At 39.9% G+C, this 6,453-nt stretch overlaps 1 pseudogene; it reads right to left on the bottom strand.

The window, feature by feature from the left end:
• Positions 1-1,440: 1,440 nt before the first annotated feature.
• LOC103298453 (mitochondrial fission regulator 2-like) lies at positions 1,441-2,534 on the bottom strand (annotated as a pseudogene).
• Between the last annotated feature and the right edge of the window lie 3,919 nt (positions 2,535-6,453).

Below are 6,453 nucleotides of genomic sequence, written 5' to 3' on the forward strand. Positions count from 1 at the left end.
AAGAACTTACTCCATCCTGTCCCCTGCCTGGACCATAGGCACTCCATTCTATTTCCATAAATATTGTAAGAACTGCCTTTTAGGGTCTCCCTATGAGCACAGATGGTCCCTTGTTCTGTTAATTCCAGGATGTAACTAAACCAGATAAGTAACTATGCTATTTCTAGCTTCTGTAAACATGCTTGCTTCAATAATGGGAAAATAAGACATTTTTGGAAAAAGGGGAGGCGGTGGGGGAAATCTGAATCTGTGACAGAAATCTGGTGTACATTATTATCGGTCTATGGTCTGGTCACTGCTCCCTCTTAATTGTCCATCTTGCAGGACCTGTTTACTTAAGCACTGTTCCCATTTTGGAAAAGCCATAAAACATAAAATCCCCAGACAGAGTTGTCAGGGCCGGCGCCAGGCCAGGCCTTGAGATAGGGTCTCACTGCACCAATCCCAGAGGTGTTTGTTTGTTTGTTTGTTTGTTTTTTCTCTTTTTGCCTTTATAAACTTACCCTTAACTTCATTTCGAGGCCACCAGGTTTGGAGAGGCGTTTGCCCTTCATGGTCACCGGCTTTTGAAATAAAGTCTCCAAAATTCGACCCTATGACTGTGGTGTCTTCTGTTGGACTCGCTGAATTTCAATATAACAATGTAAGAAAAAAAAAAGCTGTGTCTACAAATCCTTAAAATACATTTAGAAGGGTTAGATTATACATAAAGCAATCAATAAATCAACAAATAAAAGCTATAACATTTCCAAAAGTAAAATTTGGCAATTAAAAATGTAAATTGGTGTAGCCACTATGGAAAACAGCATAGAGGTTTTGCAAAAGGTTAAAATATAGAACTACCATATAAAAATGATAGTATGAGAAGATTTTCTCCATGGAAGAAAAAAAATCTCAGAAGGTACAAAAGAAAATACTAAAATAAGTAAAGATATAATTCTCTTTCTCTCTCTCTAATATATATAATTACCTATATGTAAATATAATACATATATAGATTTCTGTTCACAAAAACATGCAATAAAAAATTTAAAGGCTCTTAAATTAAGATGTCATAACTGCTTTAAGAAATTGTTTTTTAAAAACTCAAACATACTGTCATTTGCTGAGTGATACAATATAGACTTAGCTTACATTAATTTCTTAATCCATTAAAATAGTTTCTGTTACCTTACAGTGAGACCCTACTGTTCTCTAATGAGAAACATTAAGTCATTTACTATTTAGCTCATAGGAAAACCATTCCAAGTGTGTATTCAGCCTTTAATAACATTAACATACATGAAAAAAATCAATATACAGAACCATCATCAATAACCAGTTAACTGTTCGATCTTCCAAAACCAGAGACAGGTATTCTCAAGAGTCAAGACTTCTCAGACCTCTGCACTAATATATCTTGGCACACAGACTTCCTTTAATTTCATTAACAGAAGATTATCATGTTGGTGTATCTCTGCATCTCTCCTTATAAGAGCAGACACAGCTTGTGCTTCTCACACTTTGGTCACTGACACCTTTTGTATTTGTCAGTTCTTCCTTTAGGTCACAATCCCTCTGACTGTGAAATGTGATGTCCAAAATTATTAGAGGTCATCCTTGAAGTTTCTGGACTAGAAAATGGAAAAGACTCTCAAGCCCTATTTTCTTTCTCAAAGGAATCATCTTCTTGGAACACAAATTTCTATTTAAGTACCTGGGAAATTAAAGACACTGGATCCCACTGTGAACTGTGTCTTTTCCTATTATGAATGGGTCTGCCTCCAGGCAACCATTCAATAGCAGGAAGTTTAATCTTATTCATATCCTTTAGAACAGCCAACATTTTTGGAACATCTTTATTTTTCTGGTTTTTTGAATGACGACTATAATTGGTCTTACTGGCACCTGGGTGCCGTTTTTTTCATTTCAGTTGCTGAATTATCTGAGTCACAAATATGATTATATTCTGGCTTCACAAGAGAACATGGAGACTGTAGAGAAGAAAACTGAAGGGGCTCTGTAGGTGGAGGAGGAGGAGCAGGGAGCACTGAACTTGAAAATGGATCTGGTTTGACACTCAGTTGAGCAGTTTCTGATGATGGCCCTTGCCTTGTCCCAAACCAGCAGGCCCATAAGTCAAGTCAAAGGAGTCAGAATTAGCACTGTTTTTCAGTTCCTGCATTTGCAAAACTCCAGCAATCGGAAAGCAAAGAATAGTTAGTTCATCTTCAAGGGCAGCTACTTTTTTAATTGCAGATTTATTTACAGGCTGATAATTTTCCATTAGTTTATTATGTCTTAGATCAGGTAACAGTGGATCTCAAACTAATTACAAAGGATGGAAAACTTCAGTCTCCTCGTCCTCATTTTTCCATATACCATTTCTCAAAATCAGGCCTGCGACAAGCTTCTAAAGGAAGAATTTTCCCAATAATACAAACAATACTTCGAGCTGATTCATAGCCTTTATTTCCCCAAATCTGCAAAACCTGGTCCATGGGAACACTGAAATATTCCAGTATCTCTCTTAAGATATTCAATATGAGAGACATTGATGAAGCAAACACAGAAGCAAATTCAAGGAAACATTATCAGTTTCTTGATACCTTGTTCCGAAGCCGAGCCTCCCAGCAAACTCATGAACATCAAGATGCGGTCGTTAAGGAACACAGCCTTGGAATCCTCAGTCCACGAAGCCTGAGTGTGCTAGACCTGGCTCAGAAACGCTCAGACCCGTGTCTGCCCTTGTCCTCAGCCTGTGGGCTACAGGCAGTAACGATGCCCCCAGTGACTTGGGTCTGGACCCTGGAGCCCTCCCTCAGCCAGGGTAACTCCACCTGCTCCCCTGCCAAGTAAGTTTGATTCTAGATTTATCTTGACGGCACCCCTCCACGTCAAGCCAGGGTCTAGTAGGCAGAATTCGCAGTAGACTATCTGCCTGTTGGCTTCATGGTTCATCAGAAGTCTGCAACTTGATGTGTCCTGCCATCACATTTTCCTACCACTAGAAGAACATGACTCATCCCTTGGCCTCCACAAGCCATTAGACTATAAAAGTAAGTGATGAGAGACCTACACACTCCCTTTACTTTGGAGGCTGAACATAGCTTGAAAACTATTTATGTGGCTTCCTTGCATTAAAAAAGAATGCTCATTACTATATGTTACCTTTTCTACATAGCAACAGGTGACATTCCTGCCGGTTTTGCTACCCTTTCTTTCTCTGGCAGCAATATAAGAGAGAGAGGGATTCTGCTTAGTTCTTCTTAGGCAAGTCACCTTCTGACTCTGCTCGCCTTTAACCTCAGACCAGCATCCCCTATTTTACCCACTCAGATTTCAATGTCCTGCAAGATCTGTCCTACTACTACACCCAAGCTAAATTAAATCCACAAAAGTTGCAGCCTACACCAGGGTTTCCATTCTCAGGATTATGGACATTTAGAGCCAGATAATTCCTTGCTGTTGGGGGCTATCTTACCTTATAATATACAAATATGCAAATCAACCGCACCTTCTCTACACCCAAGCCACGCCCACCAACCAAGCCACGCCCACCAGGAAACCGTTGCAGGGACGTTGGGGAGTTTCAGAGCCCAAGGCCAGGAAAGCCGCCCGAGGCTTTTCCCGGCCTTGGGCACCAGCGGGGAGCCTGCGCCGATCGCAGGAAACCACTGGGGGTCGGCTCCTGCGTTCCTTAGCAGGGATGTTGGGTGTGGCCGAGCCCAAGGCCACCGCCCTGGGCCAAGCCCCGACCCTGAAAGAAGGCAGAAGGCAGTGGCCACAGCCAAGGCCTAGGTCCCCGGTGCCGGCAGAAAACTGGTGCAGGCAGCCAGGTGAATGAAGGTCTATTGCACGAATCTTCGTACAAACGGGCTACTAGTGGTGCATAATGTAACATTTAGCAACATCCTAGCCTTTTACTAGTATCCATTTATACCGGTAATAACTATCCCCCAGTTACAACTCCAAAACAATCTCCAGATATTGACAAATGTCCACTGGGCAGGAGGCAAAATCACTCTCAGAATGAGAACCACTGGCCTACAGTGATAAGAAGACAACAGACATGTGGTGAGAGAGCTGGGTATGGAGCAAGGTCCTTTGTTCTTCTCTCTCAGGGAGGGGAAGAGGCTAAGACATGGCTTTGGTTTGAGTGCTAGACCTACACAAAACACAGATATGACATATAGGGACTGCTGCTACGAAACCTAGAAACACATTTAGTATTTCTCTGATCACTTCATGTTTCCCACTTAATTTTTGCCCCTTCATCAAAACCACAAAATATTTTTCCATTGTGGTAATCCAGCAAACAATGGCATGTCTACATAAAGTTTAATTCATTTAACAAATTGTTATCCCATTTTAGGAAAATGCCTAGGTATGGATGAACTAGAAGTCCTAGTCTCAATTTTATTAAAACTGTTGAGTAGCTCCATGTAGAAACCTCCTGGAACTCCTAATATCCTACAGAGGAGAAAGAGCAAATGGGTTGAGTCAGCAGGCATCTCCTTATGCCTTTTAGCATCACTTCTGCTCTCTCTGGAGCCACAGGCAGTTCACACTGCTGAGCTTACACAAACAATATCAACATTTTCCTCATGGATTCCAGACCATGGTTCTAGCAACCTTACAAAGTATCTAGTATTGTAATTGTTTTTAGAAAATAAAGGTCAGGGAGTAGCATAGGGGAGTTTCTTCAGTGAAGTCATATCATTACAAAATCTTGATTTTTGTTTTGGCTCCTTTTTTTTTTACTATGTTGCCCTGAATAAGTCTCTTACTCCTCTCTGCGCTTTACTGTGCTCATCTGCTAAATGTGTATGATTATACTTGCACTATTTGTGTCACAGGATTTCTATAAATAACAGATGATATTCTTGCAACTGGCAAAGCACTAAGCCATTTTCAGGTATTTTTATTACTCTAAAGCATTCTAACTGATGTGTGGAGTATAAGAAATTAAAATGCATACCTGAGAAAGGGCTTGCCCTTTCTGTGGCTATCTTTAAATACAGGAGGGGTTCTGATTTTACCCTGATATGTTATGATCTTCTCAATCACATGAGAAATTAGCTTTTCATGTTATTTCAAAATTATAAAATATGGTAATTGAGAGATCACCTAATCCAAACCCTTAATTTGACAAAAGAGAAAAATGAAACTCATAAAAGGTAAATAATATATTTAAGATCACGCAGTTAATTAGTGGTAGATGCAGTACAGGAACCCAGTCCAATATGAGTTTTATCAAGGTCAAGTCTGGTTTGGTCATCTTAAATATAAATTGCTTATCCACTAAAACAAAGAAAAGGAAAACATATGGTTTCTAAATATAATCAACTATTGGGAATATAGAGAAGACTAAGCACTCAATTCAATTCCTTTGGCTTGGATTAGCTCCTGTGGTGTTTTCTCAGGATTTTAGATAGCATGACTTCTAACCCAATGGATTGGGATTGACCTTAGAAACATGTAAATATCCTTTTTAATTTTCTTTTTTGGGGGGTCATGGGGATTTGGGTGATGGTGGAATACTCACCATGGTTTAGAAGGCCTAAAGATTTATTTATCTTTTTATTATATTTGTTGTTGAAAGTATTACAGATGTCCCCCATTTTTCCCATTGACCTCCTACACCACAGTCCCGCCCCCTCTCCAGGCTTTCACCGCAGTATTGTCTGTGTCCATGGGTTATGCATATATGCATATAAGCTCTTTGGTTAATCCTAAAGATTTATTTAATCTTGGCTCTCATTTTGTTTTCTCAAATGACCTTGAGTCATGATTGGTTACAGTCTTTTTCTGAGTTATGAAAAGTCACTGCTGTACGTGCATTCAAACTGAGACCTTACTTGACATCTTATTAGTTTTTAGGCACCAGCTGCTAGACTTTCAGAATCCAATACAATGTCACACTGAGGCCATGCTTGTCCTGTGCTACTTCCAACCAATAACTGAGCATAACAAGAACACTAGAGCCAGGCCATTTCACCACACTGTGAGACTTCTATAATTGGCTATCTTTGCTCTTTGGTTTCCTACTGCTCTGGACTGGCCAAGATATTCTCAGAGCAGTGCTGAAGTCTGAGGAACTTCCTACCCAAACCTCCTTTGTCCCTTCTCTCCTTTCAGAGAATTCAGATCTACAATGGGGCCTGGGATTCTCTCAGCACACTCTGTTTCCCTCTCCTTCTATCCTTCATAGTCTTTTTCCCAATAAATATTTTGCACTTCTAATTCTTCTTTGACATAAGTTTCCCAGATAATCAGAAAAGATACATAATGCAATAGAAAGCATTCCTCCTTAAAATGTTTATAACTGGAACCCCTTTGAGACATTAGATTGAACTACCAGTTTATAGAAAATACAGGAGATATAAGAACAAGATAAATGAGGTCATGAGCAAATAATCAGACAAATGAAAAGGTGGAACATTTCCCCTAATGTCATCCAAAAGAGAGTAT

This window comes from Eptesicus fuscus, chromosome 1 (genome assembly GCF_027574615.1).
Source record: "Eptesicus fuscus isolate TK198812 chromosome 1, DD_ASM_mEF_20220401, whole genome shotgun sequence".
NCBI lineage: Eukaryota > Metazoa > Chordata > Mammalia > Chiroptera > Vespertilionidae > Eptesicus > Eptesicus fuscus.